Source organism: Apium graveolens, chromosome 7, assembly GCF_009905375.1.
Source record: "Apium graveolens cultivar Ventura chromosome 7, ASM990537v1, whole genome shotgun sequence".
Classification (NCBI taxonomy): domain Eukaryota; kingdom Viridiplantae; phylum Streptophyta; class Magnoliopsida; order Apiales; family Apiaceae; genus Apium; species Apium graveolens.
Window position 1 is genome coordinate 45,583,271 of NC_133653.1, and position 22,261 is coordinate 45,605,531.

General features: G+C 38.4%; 1 long non-coding RNA gene across 3 annotated transcripts; it reads right to left on the reverse strand.

The window, feature by feature from the left end:
• Positions 1-4,339: 4,339 nt before the first annotated feature.
• Positions 4,340-11,158, reverse strand: LOC141672443 (uncharacterized). 3 transcript variants are annotated; one of them, XR_012555527.1, is made up of 8 exons: positions 10,724-11,158; positions 8,417-10,545; positions 8,156-8,300; positions 7,684-8,056; positions 7,080-7,352; positions 6,315-6,494; positions 5,766-5,869; positions 4,340-4,561 (listed from the first exon to the last, which is right to left on the reverse strand). It is a non-coding gene; the product is annotated as an uncharacterized LOC141672443 (long non-coding RNA). The 3 variants fall into 3 exon arrangements; XR_012555526.1 differs by having other exon boundaries at positions 7,040-7,352; XR_012555525.1 differs by lacking the exons at positions 4,340-4,561; positions 5,766-5,869; positions 6,315-6,494 and having other exon boundaries at positions 6,930-7,352.
• Between the last annotated feature and the right edge of the window lie 11,103 nt (positions 11,159-22,261).

A 22,261-nucleotide genomic window follows, 5' to 3' on the forward strand; every position in this document is an offset into this window, starting at 1 on the left:
ACTGCAGGTTCCAGTCCTTTAGTAAGAGGATCAGCTATATTATTCTGAGTTCCTATGAACTCTATAGCTATGATCCTATCAGTCACTAAACCCCTTATAGACTTGAGTCTAACTTGGATGTGTCTCTTAGTTTTAGCATTATGCTTTTTACTGCTAATCTTGTCAATAGTTGTTCGACTATCACAGTGAATAGCAATAGCAGGAAGCGGTCTGCTTACTACAGGTATTGCAGACATAAGTCCGTGTAACCATTCAGCCTCCGTCCCTGTGGCGTCAAGTGCACACAACTCAGCCTCAAAAGTAGACCGGGTAATTATAGTCTGTCTGCTTGACTTCCAGGATATTGCTCCGCCAGCCAAGGTGAACACGTATCCAGTCACTCCATTGGAACCAGACTTCTTAGCTATCCAACTTGCATCACTGTACCCTTCAAGAACACCAGGAAATCTCCTGTAGTGTAAACTAAGGTACATTGTGCCTTTTAGATATCTAAGTACTCTATCAAGAGCATCCCAATGAGTTCTGTTTGGACAGCTTGTATATCTAGCCAATTTAGACACAGAATATGAAATATCTGGTCTAGTACAGTTAGCAAGATACTGCAAGCTCCCAATAATCTGAGAATACCTTAACTGAGACACAGGCACTCCTGAAGTATTCTTGACAAGGGAAACTTTCGAATCATAAGGTGTACTAGCGATTCTACACTGTGAATAACTATATTTCTCAAGTATAGATTTCTCTATATAATGAGATTGAGTCAAGGTTATTCCTTCAGTGAACTGAATCAGTTTGATTCCAAGAATCACACTTGCCTCACCCATACCCTTCATTTCAAAATGCCTTTTCAAGAATTCTTTAGTCTCGTTAATAATCTCAATATTGGTTCCAAATAGTAAAATGTCATCCACATATAGGCACAAAATAACACACTCATTACCTTTAACTTTAGTGTAGACACACTTATCACTTTCATTAATCTTATAACTGAAAGGCAATATAGTTTCATCAAACTTTTTATGCCAATCTCTGGGAGCTTGTTTCAAGCCATAGATGGACTTGATCAACTTACATACTTTCCTTTCATTTCCTGATGCAACAAATCCATCAGGCTGATCCATATAAATCTCTTCTTCAAGTTCACCATGAAGAAAAGCCGTCTTTACATCCATCTGATGGATGATAAGACCATGGACTAAAGCCAATGCTATAAGCATTTAGATTGTTACCATTCTTGCAACCGGAGAGTATGTATCAAAATAATCAATTCCTTCATTTTGCTTAAAACCCTTAGCTACCAGTCTAGCTTTGTACTTATCTATTGAGCCGTCAGGGTTCAACTTCCTTTTAAAGACCCATTTGCACCCAATAGTAGAACACCCAGGAGGGAGATCAACCAACTCCCATGTTCCATTAGAAACAATAGAGTCAATTTCACTCTTGACAGCGCCATTCCAATGCCTTGACTCAGAAGAATCCATAGCTTGCCGGAAAGTTAAAGGTTCGTCCTCGATATTGTAAGTGATGAAATCACCTCCAAAATCCTTGACTACCTTTGCACGCTTACTTCTCCTTGTTTCCTCTAGTTCCTTAGGACTAGAGCTACTACTAGGTTCCGCCCCCACATTTGTCATCTTTTCCACATGATCAGGAATAGAACTTGATGTGTGAGTAGGATCTTCATCAGAAATCATTTCAGGTATTCCAGTTTTCATAGGGTAAACATCCTCAAAGAATGCCGCATCTCGAAATTCAACTATCGTATTTACCACTATACCATCTATGTCAGATTTTAACACTAAATATCTCATAGCTATAGTGGTTTCAAGATAGCCCAGAAAGATACAGTCAACAGTCTTTGGACCTAGTTTCTTTCTCTTGTGTTCAGGAACAAGCACCTTAGCAAGGCACCCCCACACACGAAGATACTTAAGACTAGTCATCCTGCCTTTCCATAACTCCAAGGGTGTTTTATCCATGTGTTTCAGAGGGACTCTATTCAAAATATGGCAAGCCATATTTAGAGCCTCTCCCCACATGTATTTAGGCAACCCAGAGTTAATAAGCATACCATTAATCATATCTTTAAATGTTCTGTTCTTTCGCTCAGCAACCCCATTAGACTCAGGTGTGTATGGTAGAGTAACTTCATGAACTATACCATTGTTTGCATAAAATTCATTAAAAGCATTACTCGTATACTCACCACCTCTATCAGATCTCAATCTTTTAAGTAACTTACTAGTTTGTTTTTCTACTTCAGTTTTATATATAATGAATTTACTAAGTGCTTCATCCTTATGTCTAAGTAAATAAACATAACAGTATCTACTACTATCATCTATAAAAGTAATGAAGTATCTAAACTGGTCCTTGGTCAACACACCACCAAATTCATAAATATCAGTGTGTACTAAATCTAACAAGTCTGAATCCCTAAAAACGTTATGAAAAGGTTTCCTTATTTGTTTAGCAGACACACATACTTGAAATTTAGAATTCTTTTCTATGGTATATTTTGGAATCAACTCTAAGTTCATTATGTTCTTAAGAGCACCAAAGTTTAAATGACCTAGTCTAGCATGCCATATATTTGAGGATTCAATACAGTTAACAGTAGGAATAACATTATTATTCAAATTTCCCAAAACGGGATCCGCATTAATAACAAATAAACCATTTGACAAGTAACCCTTGCCAAAGAATGTACCAGTATGAATAAGAACTACTTTATTACACTTGAACGAAATTTCAAAACCACTAGAAACTAAACAGCTTCCACTTATTATATTTCTACGCATGTTGGGAACATGATGCACTCTCGTCAGAGATAGAATACATCCTGAAGGGAACTTCAGATCCACGTTTCCAACTCCATGTACTTGAGCAACACTAGCATTCCCCATCTTCACAGTCAGGCTATGACTCTGTTGATAAGATACAAATAAACTAATATCAGCACAAATATGTACATTAGCTCCAGTATCTATCAACCATTCATTTGACAGATAGGTAGAAAATATCACAGGGTTGTAGGATACATACCGGTCAATGTCGGTTTCAGAAGCCGTAGCCTCACCAACAACCATGTTCACTACAGGCCCACTTGCGGTTCCCAGCACAACATTTGTTTGCGCTACCTCGGTTTTCTTCGCTTTCTTCATAGGGCAGTCCTTACTCCAGTGCCCAACCTGCCCACAAGACCAGCATGGTTTGTTTGCCTTGGGTTTCTTGGCCTTGTCCTTGTCACTCTTAGGTTTATTACTATTAGCTTTCTTAGCAAAAGCCTTCCTCTTTTGTCCTACAGTTGCTATGTTTACCTTTGAGGTACCGTGTTCAGTTAGCATCACATGTCCCTGTTTGGACTTGTGTTGTTCTTGCACCGAGATGTCCAGCATAAGGTTGGTCCAGGTGATCTCTCTTTCTGTCTTTTCAGGGAGAGAGAGAACTCTTCCCAAGACTTCGGGAGCTTTTCAATCACACTCATCACCTTAAACTTCTCCGGGAGATTCATTCCAGACTCCTTCAAAGCATGCACTATCATCTCGAATCTATGCACCTGCTCAGTCATAGGACTTATTGTCCACCAGCTTGAACTCGAGGAACCTTGCCACATAATACTTTTCTAGACCTTGTGAGTCAGTATTATGTGTCTGGTCCAGCTTCTCCCATAAGAGTTTTGCGGAGTAGGCATCAGAAGAATAGACATCAAACAAAGTGTTTGTTAGTGCCGCCATAATGGCCTGCCCTAGCCACTCCATCCTTCTCAGCCCACTTCGCAAAAGCCTTAACTGTGTCAGCCTTCTCTTGATCCACTACTGGTTTCTCATATTCCACAACCGGCCACAGACCCTTTATAGTCAGCCACAACTTCATCCTTTTCTGCCAGCGAGAAAAGCCAATGCCACCGTTGAATTTCTCCGGTAAACCGGTTAGTTCAACAGCTTGTTGGAAACTATAGGTGGTCCAATCAATGGCCCCAGCAGTTGCACCCGAACTGCTACCACCACCAACGATAACCTCACTTTCGTTAACCATTATGCTAAATTCTATATAACTAATATTCTCTTCAAGAATGTTGTAAATCTCACTAACAAATATAGCAACATAGAAGCAAGTGTATAAAAAATTTAGCAAGTTTAGGCCAAGACCACAGTTAACAAAACAAAACATGCAGGTAAACAAAATCAGTAACTGAAATAACGAGGAGAGAAAGAAAGATGTACCCGAAACCTATAGCTTTTAACAGTGACTGAAATAAAGGTTCACAGATACAAAATGCCAAGAAAAATGATCACAGCTGAGTCACCAGGCCTTGCTCGAAGTCCTGGCTGCTCTTGAAGAGAATATTGCCCCTACCTGCTGCGTTTGGGATGCGCACAATATCTCCACCAGGATAAAACAGCTCGGAGTTTATGTTAACAGCAGCAACAAAAGCTCCACTTCGACCAGCACCTCAGTCGCCGGAAAATATCATCACTTCAGGACTTTTGGGAGAGAAATGCAGAGAGGTTGAAGAGAAGAGAAGAGAATGTAGTGTGTATAATACATTCACTTTAACCTCTATTTATAGGAGATGAGAAAATGAAACTGTCCATACACTTAATGTCTGAATTAAACTGCTTCATTAATAAAAAATCAAAACTGATCAGATTTTGAATTTAAATTACTTATAACAGCTTTTCACATTAACACCCATTAAAGCCCACATTATTATCAGAACTTAAGTTAATTTCTGATCTTTAAGTTCTGATATCAGAACTTAAGTTAAGTTCTGATATCAGAACTTAAGTAAAGTTCTGAGATATCATATCAGAACTTAAGTTCTGATTTTATTCATCAGTTACAGATCAGATTATATTAGTCCAGGTTCAAGGTATTTAGACTAAGCCCACTAACAAAGTGACTTTCAGTATCAAACCCAGCCCAACAATTTATAATAATCCAATCACTGATAAATAAATTCGAATTAAAATTAATTCTCAAATAAATAAAATCCTCGCCCAGGTCGCCTCGCGTACGCGAGATGCCGAGACATTCGCCCAAATCGCCCTCCGGTCCGGTCCGGTGCGTGGCGCGCGTGTGTGTGCGCGTGAAGCACACAACAACACAATGGACCATCACACACCTTAGTAGTTGTATACTACTCATGTGGGTAATACCATATAAAGCACACACCCTCCTTTATTTATTTCAATGTGGGACAAACATTCTCAAATTTTTTCAAGTTTTTCCAAGCTACTTTCAACTCTCATTTTATATGGATTTCATTAAGAAAATTCTTAAAACCATACATGAAAATTTAAGTTCAAATATCATTGAACAATTTTCAATCATTAGATTTTAGGATTAACATCAAGAACATAATTAAATTAAGCTCTAAAATCCTAATTTTCTAACAAGTCATACATGATTATATAGCAAAGTCTAGGATAAGCACCAAGGCAGAAACTTTCCAACAACATGGATAAAACGAAAATAACGATAACAGAAATGAAGGTGGACCTAATCAGTTCAAAGTAGAGCAGCAGGCAAGACAAGAGGATGGATGATGTGGAGAATATAGCTGACATGGATTGCTGACTCAGTAGATACTAAATACTTTATTAAAATTATTTATGGTAGCATTGGAACTACATCTCCCCAAAAAAATCTTTATTGGAAGTGTCAAAGAAGTAGGACCACTCATTCCTAAACTTCTTGTTAAGTATTTGACTAAAAAACCAGCATATAATTGATAGCTTTTAACATGGAAATAATCTCACCTTGAGTAGGTGCGTTTTCAAAGTTGGAGTTAGGCATATTAAGTGCTTGCTTAATCACAGAAGCAGTTATTCCACCTCTTCCTCTTGTGCTGCTTCAATCAGCTCTGTTCCACATTTCTTGAACTATTTCAGCATTGGAGGGCTTGCAGTGACTTATTACACAAATGATTAGCAATATTCATAAGGAATCACGGATAATAGATAATATGATCTCTTTCCTGGCACAGCACCTACTTTATAAGAGAATTCATCTAGCAGTAGTTCTCCAATTTTAATTGTCCTACCATAAAAAGGCTATACGCAATTTTCAGAACAAAAATATTTATGGTAGCATACGAACGTCTCCCCGCAAAACCCTTAAAGTGTCAAAGAAGTACGACCACTCCTTCCTAAAATATTTCTTAATTATTTGACTTAAGGGCCAGGGGTTCCCTGCATAGTTAATAGCTTTTAACATCGAAATAATATCAGTTGGTAAGTTTTCGAAGTTGGAAAGAGGCAAATGAAGTGCTTCATTGATCACAGGAGGAGTTATGATATAGGAATTACCCTTGATTGTGCATTTTATTCCACCTTTTGTGCTGCTGCAATCAGCTGAGCTCGACATTTCTTGAATTATTTCAGCATAGATTGGAGGGCTTGCAGTGAGTGCATAAATGATTGGAGAGTTTTTCAAGAAATCCATCAGGGAATGGAAGTCAGCATGCACTGAATCTTTCTCCAAAAAGGCTACATTGTTTTGAATGATGATTTTGTCACAAGGCTTGATAAATTGAAATCTGATACAGGTAGATAAGAGCAGGGAAAATGGTATAATCCTGTCTGTGCTCAATATAATTTGGTGATAATTTGGCCTAGCACTTTTGGAGTTCCGACTTTTGTCGGGTCGGCTGAAAGAAAGCGGTATAATTTTTTCGTTAACATAAGTTTGATGTGATTAACCAATTTATTAAACAAAAAATGATTTTTATATTTTTGAAGTAACATGTTTGAGTCCAGACGAAATTATTATAACTACAAAAAAATATTGAATTTACGTTAAAATAAAAATAAATTTAAAATAAGTCAAAAATGTTGTCCTCCCTGGTAACCCTTGAGTAATCAAAGTAAGTTCTTCTATTTTATTCTCCAAATGTAATTGCTCATGCAAGTCAATAGCCTACCTTAATCAAAATCTGATCAGAAATTTCATTAATATCTAAAGAAGCAGAAAAACACAGAAGCAGAATAACAAAAATTCAAGTCAAGTAAAATCTAGAGAATAAAGAGCTTACAAGCTAATCGATAAAGTTTATCAGTGTATACAGTCTCAACCTTGTATCATCACATCATGAAGGGTGTGGATCAACATCTGATATATCAGATTTAGGGATACTGCTATATCAAAGCTGTAACTGAATTTGCAATCTTGAGATTCTGTTTTGAGAAACCGAAGAACCATCATCTTCTCCTTGTGTCTTATAAGTAAATGAAGAATTACATGTGTCTTATAAGAACCATCATATCGAGATACTGTTTCATAACAGTATCGAGCATTCAGCATCCTGAAGCTGGTTAATAGCAGTCAGATGAACCAAGTGCAAAGTACTGAATTTAAACACCAGACAGTTTAGGTACCAATCCATAATTTTAATGGAACAATGCAAATAAAGGTTCAAGGCAGTATATGCTAATGCACAATGAGAAGGTATTGCCATGGCAGAATATTGCTAAACCAGAAATACAAGTAAGCAAAAGCTGAAAAGAAAAAATCTATCAAAAATGAGTATATAAAGCTGGAGAAGAATAAAATATTTATAATTGAGAAACTATGTTTTCAAATCATCAAGACACCATTAAGAAATTAATAACAAACATATTTTTTCTAATTAGAAACTCATATCAACTCAACAAAAACATAAATCCTACTAAGGCATACCGTAGGAAGGCATTATAGGGTGGACAGACCCAACTCAGCAAACAAACTTCAGAACGAGCTTTTAAGTTAAACATGCAGATGCAGTAAGCTATTCCGTTACTTCCTTGCTAATTGCAGCAAGTGATTTCCTATTTTCTCATATTTTTAAATGGCAGCATTATATTGGTCATTAATCGCCTTAAATGCCACACGAGCTTCCTCTTTCTTGGCCTCCAGATTCCCTAGTTCAGCTTCAGCAAGAGAATGAGCCAAGCAATTCAGCTGTGAGGGTCTTAACTCTCTCTTTCTGCCTCATGCAATTCCTCGGTAAGTTTAAGCAATGCACCTGTCAGCTCTTGTTTTTATACCTTAAAAGAATCTGCTTGTGACTTGGCTGTAGACAGTTTGTAATGGGTAAAGAATAAATAAAGATTATTTCCGCTACTAAATTGCTTAACAATATAGTAGGCCTAAACAAAAACTATGTAATAACCTCAGGTACTGGCCAAGATCAGACACGTTGCTTATATTAATAAGTCACTGAATACAACTTCGTGGTCCATGATTGCCGAAACTGAAATTTATGAATATGTCATGTTCACCCATACACCAGTCCACTTTAGAAAGGAAAATAATTACTGTAAAATAGAGAAGGCAGAAAAAAAGTAAAACAAACATAAGACTGTCCATTTTCTTAATTTAAACAACCTAGCATGAGAATGGATATTAAATACAATGCAAATGAAATCCGAACCTTTGAGCATTATTCAGGGAAAATGAAAATGAGCAGCTGTTTTTTTTATACCATTGGAGTATTGACAGGAATGCAAGAGCTCGCCAGACCGTATTTAAGCATTTAGCGGCAGCATCTCCAAACCTATTAGGAACCGGCAGGAATATTATCGAGATTTTGCTAACATGGCTGTTTTGCATATGCAATTCTGCAGTAACACTGCTCTTACACTATATTGTGGCTATCATCCACCAATGCTGAAAATCACAAAATTCACATGAACCTGTTCTGAATCTCATATTCAAATAAAGAAAAGAGTATACTTTCAAGTGTTCTTATACTTCTTTGAACGGCTTTTTTTACGCTTGTTAAATGAATTGATAGTTTTTCAATATAGTTTAATATTTTCTATATGCTGATAAAAAGAGGTTGTCCTGACATAAGAAAGATAAACAGGGGTTGTCAGGTTGTATGAGTTAGAAGCTCTGTTCAGGAATAATTAATATTCTTACCAAAATTTACCTTCTTACAAGTAAATGGCCTTTCCTTTCAAGTGTAGTTAATTATCACCTCACTTAATTGACAGCCAAATTAACTACTTTCTTAACTAAATTAGTGACTTTTTTAAAGCTATTATTGGAAAATTCTGCAGTTGTAATGTTGGTAATATAGAACATATGTAGGGCCCTAAGCTAATCTAAAAATATAACATACGCAAACATCACAATAGGAAACTGACTTATATAGTTCACATCTTCTGAATTTAGGTTTTTTACTATGATATAAACAATGTCACATGATTTAACAACAATAGAAAGTGAGACTATATTAAAAGAGGTCATACTGTTATAGCAATAGATAATTTAATACACATATATATTGTGCTGACAAAAGTATATTTGATGTCTAAATGGGTTCGCTTGAAGCATCAGATATGAGATCAACAGGAATGCCAACTAAACGAAAAACTTATCTACTGGCCACTCCAATCTGTAGGGATAACGCAGAGTTGCACAATCACCATATTTTAGACCTTAACAATCCATGATACAAGAAAAAGAGATCACTCAACTATATGGATCACCAAGCAAGATCTAAAACTTGTGCCCTTGTAGCCTTTACTTATTGTTTGAAAATGTGCAAGAAAGTGTTTTTTTTATTTGAACCAAGCGAGACATGCCACAAGAGGCTAACACTAAGAATATGTCAGTTTTTCTTCTTCCTTTTTGAAAACTCAAGATAGAAGGCCTAAAAAATTAGAAGTAGTTTTTTAATTATGTTAGCTAATACGATACTTAGCTAACTAATAACATGTCAAATGCATGATTAGGACTTTTGAGCGAGTAACTTCATTGCCTGCAATTCAGTTACATATGTGGAAAATATATAAATAATATGAAAAAATATAATAGCATCATAAACCATGACTTAAATTTGATTAAATCTCTAGATGTAGACTGCTTAGATAAATTTGGATAATATCGTGCAAATCTAAAGATGTGATTATAATACATGACCAAATTAATGATCACTTTTTAAGCTTCTAATACTCACGAATCATCTTCGTTACAGAATGGTTTAGATAAATTTTAATTATTAAAATCTCCTGTAAATATAATGATATGATATAGCACAACGCCCAAATTTATGATTATTTTTAAGCTTCTAACACTAAGGAGTATACTTTAATTTGCTATTGCTCAAACTCTACCAATTTTATGCCTCTCAGTTGATGACTTGATTTTTTAATTTTGCCTAAAACAATATTTCTGGAGAACTCATAATTTAATACAAAGATTCTATAATTTCTACTAAAAATATCCCAAAAGGATATGCCTGAAAAATTAGTCAATGTTGCGAAGAACAACAAAATCTTAACCTAACTAATTGACAAAATTCATCAGCCCGCAACATTACAGCAGTAAATTTGCATTAAGAACATCTTGTTAGTTACCCTGAAGCTGGCCAACCATGAAAATAGCAAAGACATGAAAGGTCACCAACTTACCGCAGCTACAGAGACGATTTTTACCTTTGCAGTACAAAAGAGAAATAGAGGTTGAAAGTCTGACAGCAAAGGATAACCCAGTTGATGCCTCTTCGGATGTATAAACAGAATCGAGAGCACAGCTTTCCCCGCAACCGCATAGCTGCAAAAAGAAAAATGTTGTAGATGAAAGAAAATGAACAAAATGAGGTCATCATTGTAAAGAAGACCCTATTCATTTACACATTCTATCAAGAAAGTATTGCCACTGTAAGTCTGATACAGTTATTGAACTCAATTTTTCATGCCATATGTAGATTATTAGAAGATGAGAAAATTACAAAGAGCTGTCAATTAGGCGGTCGTCACGTGAATTTGACGGGGATGGATTGGCACGAAGATGTGAAGGGTTAGAGGCAGCGGACGAGTTACAGAGTATATACATATATTTATATGTATACATGACTGCAGAATGCAGAGCTAATGTTATCTTAAGCAGAACTAACATGGTATTAACATGCAGAGTACCGGGCAGTGAAACCCCTATGTTGCAACACTATTTACATAATAGATAATAGATAATAGTTAATAGATTAGGCTAATTATTGACTTGTTAATCTGACTTTTAGAACACTGGTCGTAATGAATTACATACAACAAGTTTTTCATTGAAAATATATTTCTTTACAAGTATCTTTGTTTCTCTAGATTTGGAAATTCTCTATGCGCAATGCTCCCGAATGGAGAGAAAAGAAAAGAGAAAACTAAACTAGGGATCTCCCACATGTTCCTGACTTTTAGGGAAAAGGCTTAGGGATGCTACTATATAAGTAGTAACATAATCGTCTTATTAGCAACTAACTCATTGTAAAATAAGCTTCTGATGTGGTCAATGTATATATAAGCTAAGACTACAGCATTAAGCTTTCTGAAGCTAGTTGAGGAATTGTGGTAAATAGTACCACAAGACTTCCTGATGACATAGAATCAAGTGCAAAGTACATAATTTAAACACCAGCCGATTGAAGGTATCAATCCAAGTTTCTTAATGGAAAGTAGCAAATAAAGGTTCAAGGCACAACGAAAAGGTATTACAAGAACAGAATATTGTTACACCAGAAATACAAGTAAGCAGAAGCTGGAAAAGAAAATTTCTGTAAGAATATAGTACTTAGATTAAATTTGAAAAATTAAGCATCATAACTAAAGCATATGTCATAGACAGGTATTTGTGATTGATCAACTTTGTTTTCTAATCACAAAGACTCCACCAAGTATAAACAAACTCCTTTTTTTTTGCTAAGCAGAAACTCATTTAACTCAACAGAACATTAGATTGTCAGAAACCAAATTACAACTCAACAGATACATCACAAGAAGAAATGCTAGAGCCATCACAACAACCGCTACAGAAATAAATACATCATAGAAATTTAAGGACAAATCAATACAACATATATAATAAACATTTTGAGCTCCTACATTTGATGTTACAATACATTCAGGGTCCACTTGTAAAATAGTCCTGATGCCAGTGTCAAAACAGAAAGAGCGAAAGAAAGAGGCTAGACTAGTAAACCAGGAAGATTTTTTTCAGGTTAAACATGCAGTAAACTATTCTGTTACTTCCTTACTAGCTGCAGCAAGTGATTTCTTATTTTCTCATATTCTCTATTGGCAGCATTATATTGTTCATTGATCGCCTTAACTGCCGCACGAGCTTCCTCTTTCTTGGCGTCCAAATTTCCCACTTCAGCGTCAGCAAGAGAATGAGCCTCTTTACATTGATCTCTATCTGCAGTGAAGATCTTAACTCTCTCTTCTGCCTCATGACATTCCTTGGTAAGCTTAAACAATGCACCTGCCATCTCTTCTCTTTTAAGGTTTAAAGAATCTGCTTGTGTCTTGGCTTTAGACAATTTGTCTTGGGCACTGGATAACTTCTGGCGCGCTTCAAACAGAGAGTGCAATTTGTGAATATGACCAGCCTTCATGTCCCATTCATTCCAATCTTCTTTCTTTTTAGCAACAAGAGCTCGCTCTTGGTGTTGTGCAATCAGTTTGTTAACTTCAGCGCTGAAAGATGTATAATTATCTCCTAATCCTTCAAGTGTCTTGTAACACTTATTAGCAAGGAGAATCATGTCGTCAGTGCTTAGAATGTCACCATAACTTGTGAGACGGTCCACCAACTGAGATTTTAATACATATGCTGCATTCACGAGGTGTTGACGATTATCCGGTTCCTGTGCAGGTTCAAGCAGGTCAAGTATTGGCTTAGCCTCCAACGGATCAGATGAAGGAAGCTCATCTGCTCGTACACCATCCCTAGTTTCTGCAGGTGGCCTTTGTAGATCTATAACAGACAGACTACTACTTACTTTTCCTGCATCCCTCTTTCTCTGTGGAAGATATAACTCAGGTGTTGTTTCTTTACCCTCATTTCCATCCTCTATTATAGAAGGCAGTGTAGAACTCTTTCTTTTAACAGCTGATTGAGAGACTGAGGAGGTGCCTACTGTCACAGACTTATAATGCCAAGGTAGTGCTAAGAGGGAAGGAGAAGTGTATCCTTCTCTGACATCCTCCATTGTGGGAGGAAGTAGCAAAGAACTTGTGTGTGAGGGTGAGGAATATAAAGTAGAGAGCTGTACTCGAACGTGCTCAGGAAGCACAAACTCAACCTCAGCATTAAGATTCTTCGTTACTAAGCTAGCAAACAGTCTCTTTGTTTGCATAGGAACTTGCAATGTATCATCTCTATCTGCTACACTAAGTTTCTTACACAAATGATTAGCTATAATCATAAGGAATCTCGGATAATAGATAATAAGATCTCTTTCTCGCACAGCACCTAATTTATAAGAGAATTCATCTAGCAGTAGTTCTCCAATGTTAATTCTCCTACCATACAGAAGGCTATACGCAAGTTTCAGAACAAAACTATTAATGGTAGCATAGGAACATCTCCCAGCAAAACCCCTACTTAAAGTGTCAAAAAAATACGACCACTCCTTCCTAAAATATTTCTTAATAATTTGACTCATGGACCAGGGGTTCCCTGCATAGTTGATAGTCTTTAACATCGAAATAATCTCACTATCAGTTGGTAAGTTTTCGAAGTTGGAAAGAGGCAAATGAAGTGCTTGGTTAATGACAGAAGGAGTTATGATATAGGAATTACCCTTGATTGTGAATTTTATTGCACCTGTTGTGCTGCTGCAATCAGCTGAGCTCCACATTTCTTGAACAATTTCAGCATAGATTGGAGGGTTTGCAGTGAGTGCATAACTGATTGGAGAGTTCTTCAAGAAATCCATGAGAGAATGGAAGTCTGCATGCACTGAATCTTTGTCCAAAAAGGCTACATAGTTTGTGGTGGCATATGCCACTTTGCCTGATGAACTGAACTTTGTATATGGTATATTGGGTTGCATTGCCATGACTAGGAATGATGATTTGATCAAAAGGCTTGATAATTTGTAGACTTATCTGACAGAGGTACAACGGAGCAGGGCAAATGGTTTATGCTCTCTGAGATCGAATATAACTAGGGTTCGCAATTTTGGAGTTCGGACTTTTTATCGGGTCGGCTAAAAGAAAGCGTTATAATTTTCTCGCTCTTATCAATTTGATTTGATTAACCAATTTATTAAATTGAATTAATTTTTTTATTGTTTAATATTCTATTTGGAACCAGATAAAATGAGTAGAAATAAAAAAAGTTTAATTTTTATTTAAGGTAATTTTTTTTAAATGCGTAAAATGTTAAAATATACCTATTCTATATTTTTGATCGCTTAAAAACATATAATAAATTATGTAAATAAAAATTATGGATAAATGTTGCATCTCAAGGCAAATATAAAAATAGAAATAATTATACAAATTTCTTTACTTTTGTAATCAAATATCAAATTCAAATTCAATACTTATGTGATGCCAACTGTATGACAGCTCAGTTAATTTACCACTCATCAGCTTAGTTTGGTCGTAAATATCTTTACTCGGACACAGGCAACAATCCTGAACATATCAAGCACATTAAGTAAAATTATCTTTTTATTTGTTCTCGAATGTCCCATTAATTTCACTTGCGTCATTAGTTCCAACTTTTCGAACTGTAAAGGGGAAACTGTACTTTGCTAAGGTATTTGGGTTGCAGTGTCATGACTCATGACTATGAATGATGATTTGATCAAATGGCTTGATAATTTGTGGACTTAATCTGAGAGAGGTACAAAGGAGCAGGGCAAATGGTTTTTGCTCTTTGAGATTGAATATTAAGTAAGCTGGCTAGGGCCCCGCCTGGATCTAAGGGGTATCAGGTTCAATTGATAAATCAAGACCCCCCTCACTCAGCGCAATCGAGTGGAGAGACCCAGGCTCAGGGCCAACCTAGGACCTGGATCATCTCACAGCAAAGATCCAACCCAGGATCTAAATCATCTTCTACCAGGGCCCAACCCATGACCTGGATCACCTGCTTACCCGGATTCGGCCCAGAATCAGAATCATCCTGAGGGGGTCCCAGCAAGCATATGCACATTCCACAACCCGCCAAGGAAGGGTACGTGGGTACGTGACGGTGACAGCTATCAACAACTAACATATCAGACAAATACGGTGTGTGTCAGAAGGCCGTTAGGACACCCTGAAGGTGGTCCTCCCTTGGACACGTGTATGCAATTCACCCAAGCCAGGCGTCCTCCGCCTCCAGGAACCAACGGCCCTGATCTAGAGGTACCAACCCCTAAATCCTACCTTGGGGCTATATATATCCCGCAAGGATGAAGGGTTTAGGGGTTAGAAAATATTTTCATTACACAGACTCTCATATACACAGCCTGTACACACACAAGCAACCCTAGGCCTCTTTATCTTCCCCAACCAGAAACTTATTCTTACACCAGAGGCGCCGCGGGGATAAAACCCCCCTCCGGTGTTGTTTTGCAGGCTCCCAACAGCAGCTACACCTCATTCGCACCCAGAAGGTCCATGAACGGCGTCGGAAAGAGCCGCCCCGCTCACCGGAATTATCATTTGGTGCTAGAAGGAGGGGGCTCCATCCTTGGGTCTCGGTGCCCCTGGATTCACCTTCACCGACAAACTCTTAAAAGAGTCCACATCTTAAATCTCTAAGAACACAAGCAACCATACCCTCTCTTGAATATGAATGTTGTTCATTTAAGCCACGTTTGTGTGAGTTGTTTACTTTAGGCCACGTTTGTGTGAGCCCGTTCTCGTTGGTTAGTTTTGATTATTTGGGGTTTGATAGTCTTGGTAATCTTGAAGCCTGGGGTTTGTTAGTTTTGATAATTTTAAAACCCAGATTTACTTTAGTTTGTCTTCTAGAGCCTCTATTCTTGTTCAGTAGTATTGTTAGCAAAACCCAGAAAGTTGTTTGGTGTTATTCTGGAAAGTTTTTGTAATCTTCAAAAAAGCAAACTTAGATCCACATTTTTAGCCTCAAATCTTGGTCAGTTGTTTGTACACTTGTGGTAATGGCAAGAGCAGGAAAGAGTACGGTTGGTAGGCCCTCCGCCAGTACCCATGTCCAGGACCAGGACCACTCTCAGGCTCAAGAACCTGGGGGAGACCGAGAGACCCTCCAGGAGCAACCATTGACACGACATACCCCAGTCCGGGATGCCAGGAACGTCATCGAGCTCAATCAGTACAAGTATACCAATGTTCCAGTGGCAGAGGAGCATATGGCCAACTTAACAAGCCATGAACTGGCTGAAGCAATCAGGCTCTACAGAGATGAGCAAGCCCGGGCTCAGATAGAATATGAGCAAGAGGATGATCAAGAAGAGTCCGGAGACTCTCAACAATCTAGGAGATCTGTCATCGACCGAATCGGAGTTAAGGCAAAAAAGAATAAAAAAGAGCCTAATAAGAAGGAGACAGAAGCAACCAGGAAGAAAAAATTGGAAGAAATGAGGGAGCAAATAAGAAGGGAAGAAGAGGCAAATTTTGAGCTAAAGATCCAGAAAAGGATGCAGCTGGAAGATGAGAGGCTCCTAGCTAAAGGCAAAGGCAAGAGGACCCGGAGGGACCCCACCCCCGAGGTCATTTCTGATGATGAAGAGGAGGGGCAGAAAGACCTGAAAGACATGATCTATGAACTAAAAAGAAAGATGGAAAAGGACTCTGGAATGGAAGTTTGGGAAACTCTAACACCCTTCAGTCATTCTCTAGAAGCCATCCCTCGACAGAAAAACCTCAAGCACTACAACTTTGATTCTTTTGATGGATTGGGGGATCCAGAAGAACACCTGAATTATTTTGAACATATTGCCCAGATAAACTACTACAATGACTTGATAAAGTCTAGATTCTTCGCCTCGACCCTCAAGGAGGGGGTTCAAAGGTGTGTTAGATATATTTGTGATGTCATGTCTAATAATGATTTGTATTTAGTTTTCAAATCTTGACTAACAGGACAAATCAGGACTTAACTGGAAATCAGTACTTATACTGAAGTCAGAACTTAAGTTATCAGAACTTAAGTTATCAGAACTTAAGTTATCAGAAGATATTCATCAGAAGATAATATCAGGACTTAAGAAGATATTCAGATAAGGAAGGCGGCTGATTGAAAGAAAAGAAGATCAAGACTAAAATAAGAAGAGATATGCATGGAGAAGAATTTATGAAGAATAGAAGACTTGAAGGAAAAGATAACTAATTGATATATTTTAGGATACAGAATCATATTCGATATCAATTAGAAGATTATCTTGTAACTGTGTGTCTATATAAACACATCATAAGGTTTACACTAAAAGTGTTATCATTATCGAGAATATTATTCATTGTAACCCTAACAACGCTTAGTGATATTGTTCATCACTGAGAGAGAACAGTTCCATTATAATACTGTTTTATTAATAAGATTATTCTTTGTTACATACTTGTGTTCTTAATTCGATTTGATTGTATTATACACTGTATTCAACCCCCTTCTACAGTGTGTGTGACCTAACAAGTGGTATCAGAGCCTACCTGTTAACACATATACAGTAAAGATCCAAAACAATCATGTCTGAAGAAGAACAAACTCCAACCAAGCCCACCAAAACTGAAGAAACTCCAAAGACTCAAATCCACAGTCGATATGAGACTATTAGGGTTCCCATGCTGAGACCTTCTGAGTATCCCATATGGAAAGTAAGGATGCCTATGTTTCTGGAAGCTACAGATCCAGAATACCTTGACAGAATTAAAGAAGGACCACATAAGCCAACCAAGCTCTCTGTTGTAGTTGCAGATCATCCAACAAAGATCGTACCAAAGGAGAAAAGTGAATATACGGCTGAAGATATCTCATCTATTGCCAAGGATGCAAAGGTAAGGCATTTGCTGCATAGTGCCATTGTACGTCACTAGAGTAAATAGGTTCAAAGTAAAGAAAACTAGCATCCAACGTTACAACGAAATAAAGAATCACAAGAAATATGCTTCCTCTTCGTTGCGGTGTGCTAAAACGGTCTTCTTCCTTATCTCCTTCGCTCTTCGATTAATACTACGATCCAACCTTTGTGAAACGTCTCTGAAATCTACTTATATAGGAGTCCCATAAAACCCAGATAACTCAGAAGTTGGAAGCCAAACAGAAATAGGAGTCTAAAATAATTAATCTGAAATTACGACCCTGCGCGACCGCTCAGCATTCCTGAGCGGGCGCTCAGCTTCCTGCGCGGCCGCCCAGCAGAGCTGAGCGGGCGCTCAGACCCCTTCTGGAAAATACTCCATTTTTGCTCCGTTTCTTCACTGCAATCTACTCCTATCTTCCCACTTGCAATGCTAAACAAATGCCAAGGCTTATTATTGATGAATTCTCTCCCGAAATGCAGCTAATACCCTGAAATGCACAAACACTAGAAAAACGCATCAAATACACAAAACACTTGATTTCAAGACACCAATTTAAGCTATTATAAGACGTTCTAAGTGGTATAAAATGCCACTTATCACACCCCCAAACTTAAATCGATGCTTGTCCTCAAGCGTCACAGACTCAAAAACAAAATAAAAACATGCATGAATGCAATCTATATGAAATGCAGCGATCCCCCTTACTACGACCAAGCCAACCAACTTACGACATCTCAACAAATGCAATTAGGCGAATAAAGATCCATCGAATCATACAAACTAACATACAGCCAGAAACGTGGTGTGTGCAGATGCTTAACAAATATGCTTCGAAACTAGATTAATTATCATGACTCAACTATCCTCAAGGCAATCGCATGATTATACAAAGAATAAAAATTCTAGGCACAAAGTGACTTATAACACTTCAAGAATCCTGGAGCTTATTACGGAATCATGCTTTTTATTTATAACAACAAATACTTATTTGACCGTGCAACGAGTGAGGTCCATAAAAGACTTATACAATGGCATCCCTGTAGCTAGCGTTAGGTTAGCGGATCCCAGACTATAAAAGCCTTAGGTCACTAGGCACAAAGTCCCCTAAGAACTTAATAACTCGAATACTAAAGAGCCCACTCGTGATCAATTATGCATTAATTCTTTATTTTTCTTCTTTTTTTCCTTTTTTTTCCTTTTTCTATTTTTCTTTTTTTTTCCTTTTTCTATTTTTTTTCTCTCTCTTTTTTTTCAACTTTCTGAGCAAGTGCGTTTCGCTCCATCTTGCTCAACCCTAGACTACTCGCATAAACATACGAGCCGGCTACTAGCCATTTCACGCCTAGCCACAATTAGCAATGAATTCCATTTTTTACTCCATTTTTTTCTTTTCATGCCTTTTATCACTAAGAACCTATTATAAAATTCTAAGCATAACAAATAGATTAACCTTGAAAACCATCAAACCATAACAACCATCTAGTCCTTAAGCATTCTCTAAGACTTAGTGAAATTACAAGTGTTTCTAGCATGCATATCAACCTACACGATTCAACATCACTTTAACGCTATCACTACACTCGCATCAACATCACAAATCAATTGGTAAATCAGTGCAAAAGGGATCATGGTATATGCATGAGCTACATGACATGATAAATAAAGCTATAAATAAAAAAAAACTATATGGCAAAAATTATGCTATTATATGAACTAAACTATTATGAATATGCAACTATATGACACACACACAAGATATTCCTTAACTACCACCCCCAAACTTAAAATCTTCACTGTCCCCAATGAAGGTAGTAGAAAGGAACACAGGGTATACCTACTCGGAGAGATTATCATCATCACCCTCAGTGGGAGGTGTATCAGGAGGCGGATATGCAGAGTCCTCACCAAAAACTGGCCACTGGATGTCAGCTCCAAGGCCTCGAAAAGTAGTCCCAAGTGCAAGGGTGAGCTCCTGAGCAAACCTGCTCTGTGTCTGGTATATAGCGTCCATCCTCCTCGACAGCCTCCTATACTGGGCATCAGCCATCCCAGCACCCTCCTGAGCTCTAGAAGAACCAGCCTCATCTCGCCTTGGCCTCGCCATGGTAGCACCTCGTGCTGGACGCCCTCCTGGAAGATGATAACCCAGCTCATGCTCCTCGGGCTCACCACCGGTCCACTCCTGCATCGCATGCAGAGTCCCGGAGTCAATAGGAGCGGTCGACAACTGCAACTGCTCATGAGACAGCCACTGAACTCCCACCGCTCGGCAAAGCTTGGTAACCGTGGATGCATAAGGGATGTTCATGTGCTTAGCTCCCCTCAAAAACTTCAGAATTCCTTGGTAGATGAACTCACCAAGGTCCACATAGTACTCCTCATTCAAAATTCCCCACAACAACTGTGCTCTCTCAACTGTGACCTCATGTGCATGCGAAGTAGGCAAAATATTAGCACAAATAAAAGCATTCCATGCACGGGCATACCTATTCATCGCGATCGACGGAAAGTGACGATACTCGTTAGTTCCAGTCTTGAAGGTCCAAACTGTGCCCGGCCTACAGAGAGTGGCACAAATCAAATCCAAGTCAAAATCCTCAGCAGTCTTCTCGTTCCAATTCTCCTCCGTGGGCTTCCTCTGTCGCTGCCCAATCACACGGTGAATTGCCGCAGGGTGATAATCAACCGTCATCCCCCGGACCACAGAATACCCATTCTTCTCAGCCTTCGCGTTCGCATAGAACTCGCGAACCACGCTCATCGGCACTGCTTCAGGAGATTCACAAAAAGCAATCCAACCCTTCTCAGCAATCACAGGAAACAACTCACCATCCCTCCCCGATGGTAAGAACCCCCTCTCCTTCAAAATTGGCTCACCCAGAAGCCTAGTATACTCCTCCCTAGCAGCCCTATCATTCAAACGAGACCTCACAGCAGTACCCCTCGAAGAATCAGCAGTAGGGACAGTGCTGCTGCTATCGATAGTCCTGGATCTCTTGGGTGCCATCGAAATTGAGTAAAAGTGTTAAATATTTGTGTGTTTGGGTTTGGGAGAGAGTTTAAAGTTCAAAAGTATATAGGGAGTATATGGAATAAGTGTATGTATATATAGGGTAGGGATTAGGGTAAAATTTGATTAGGAGTGGGTTTGAGGGTTAAAAACATGGGGTAATGGGAAAATAAATCGTGGGTAATGGGGCTGTAAATTGTTTTTTTTAGTTTTCAGATTTTTTTTTAGTATTTTATTGGACTTAAAAAATTTTCTCCCAGTCGACCCCTGAGCGGTCGCTCAGGAGGCTTTTGGAAAAAAAAAATTCTGGCCCAGTTTTTCTGATTTTTTTGTGGTTTTGGATAGGTTACTAACTTCTAAGGGTTCCTGTAACAACAAATCATGGGTTACCTCCCACGAAGCGCTTCTTTTTCGTCATTAGCTTGACGTTGCGTACCTTCCTCAAGTTGACAATAAAACGACACTAACCACTTCCCGGTTTGCCGTGTCCCCATAGTAGTGCTTCAAACGCTGACCATTAACCTTGAATGCTTGGTCCGGATCATTCTCAAAAATCTCCACCGCTCCATGTGGAAACACAGTTTTGACAATAAAAGGTCCAGACCACCTTGATTTCAACTTCCCAGGAAAAAGTCGGAGACGAGAGTTGAATAAAAGAACTTGTTGCCCCGACACGAATAACTTAGGATGTAGCTTCCTATCGTGCCACCTTTTCACTTTTTCCTTGTACATTTTGTTGTTCGCGTACGCTTGGAGTCGAAATTCGTCCAGTTCATTAAGTTGAAGCATTCGCTTCTTTCCAGCTGCATCTAGATCCAGGTTCAACTTCTTCAATACCCAATAGGCCTTATGCTCGAGCTCCGCAGGTAGATGACATCCCTTACCATACACAAGTTGAAACGGGGACATCCCAAGTGGAGTCTTGTATGCTGTTCTGTAAGCCCAAACAGCTTCATCGAGCTTTAAAGACCAATCCTTCCTTGACGGACAAACAACCTTCTCTAAAATGCGCTTGATCTCTCTGTTAGACACTTCCGTTTGACCATTTGTTTGCGGATGATAGGCAGTAGCAACCCGATGATTCACATTGTAGCGCTGCATCATAGAAGTAAACTTACGGTTGCAGAAATGCGACCCTTCATCACTTATGATTACTCGTGGCGTTCCAAACCTTGTGAAAATCTGCTTATGAAGAAAATTCAACACTGCCTTTGCATCATTTGTCGGTAGAGCTTTGACTTCTACCCATTTTGAGACATAATCAACTGCCAACAAGATATACTGATTATTGCAGGACGAGACAAAAGGCCCCATGAAATCGATTCCCCAAACATCAAAGACCTCGACTTCAAGCATCACATTTAACGGCATCTCATCCTTTCTCGTAAGATTTCCCACTCTTTGGCAACGATCACACCTTAAAACGAACTGATGAGCATCCTTAAACAAAGTAGGCTAGAAAAAACCTTCTTGCAGAATACGAGCT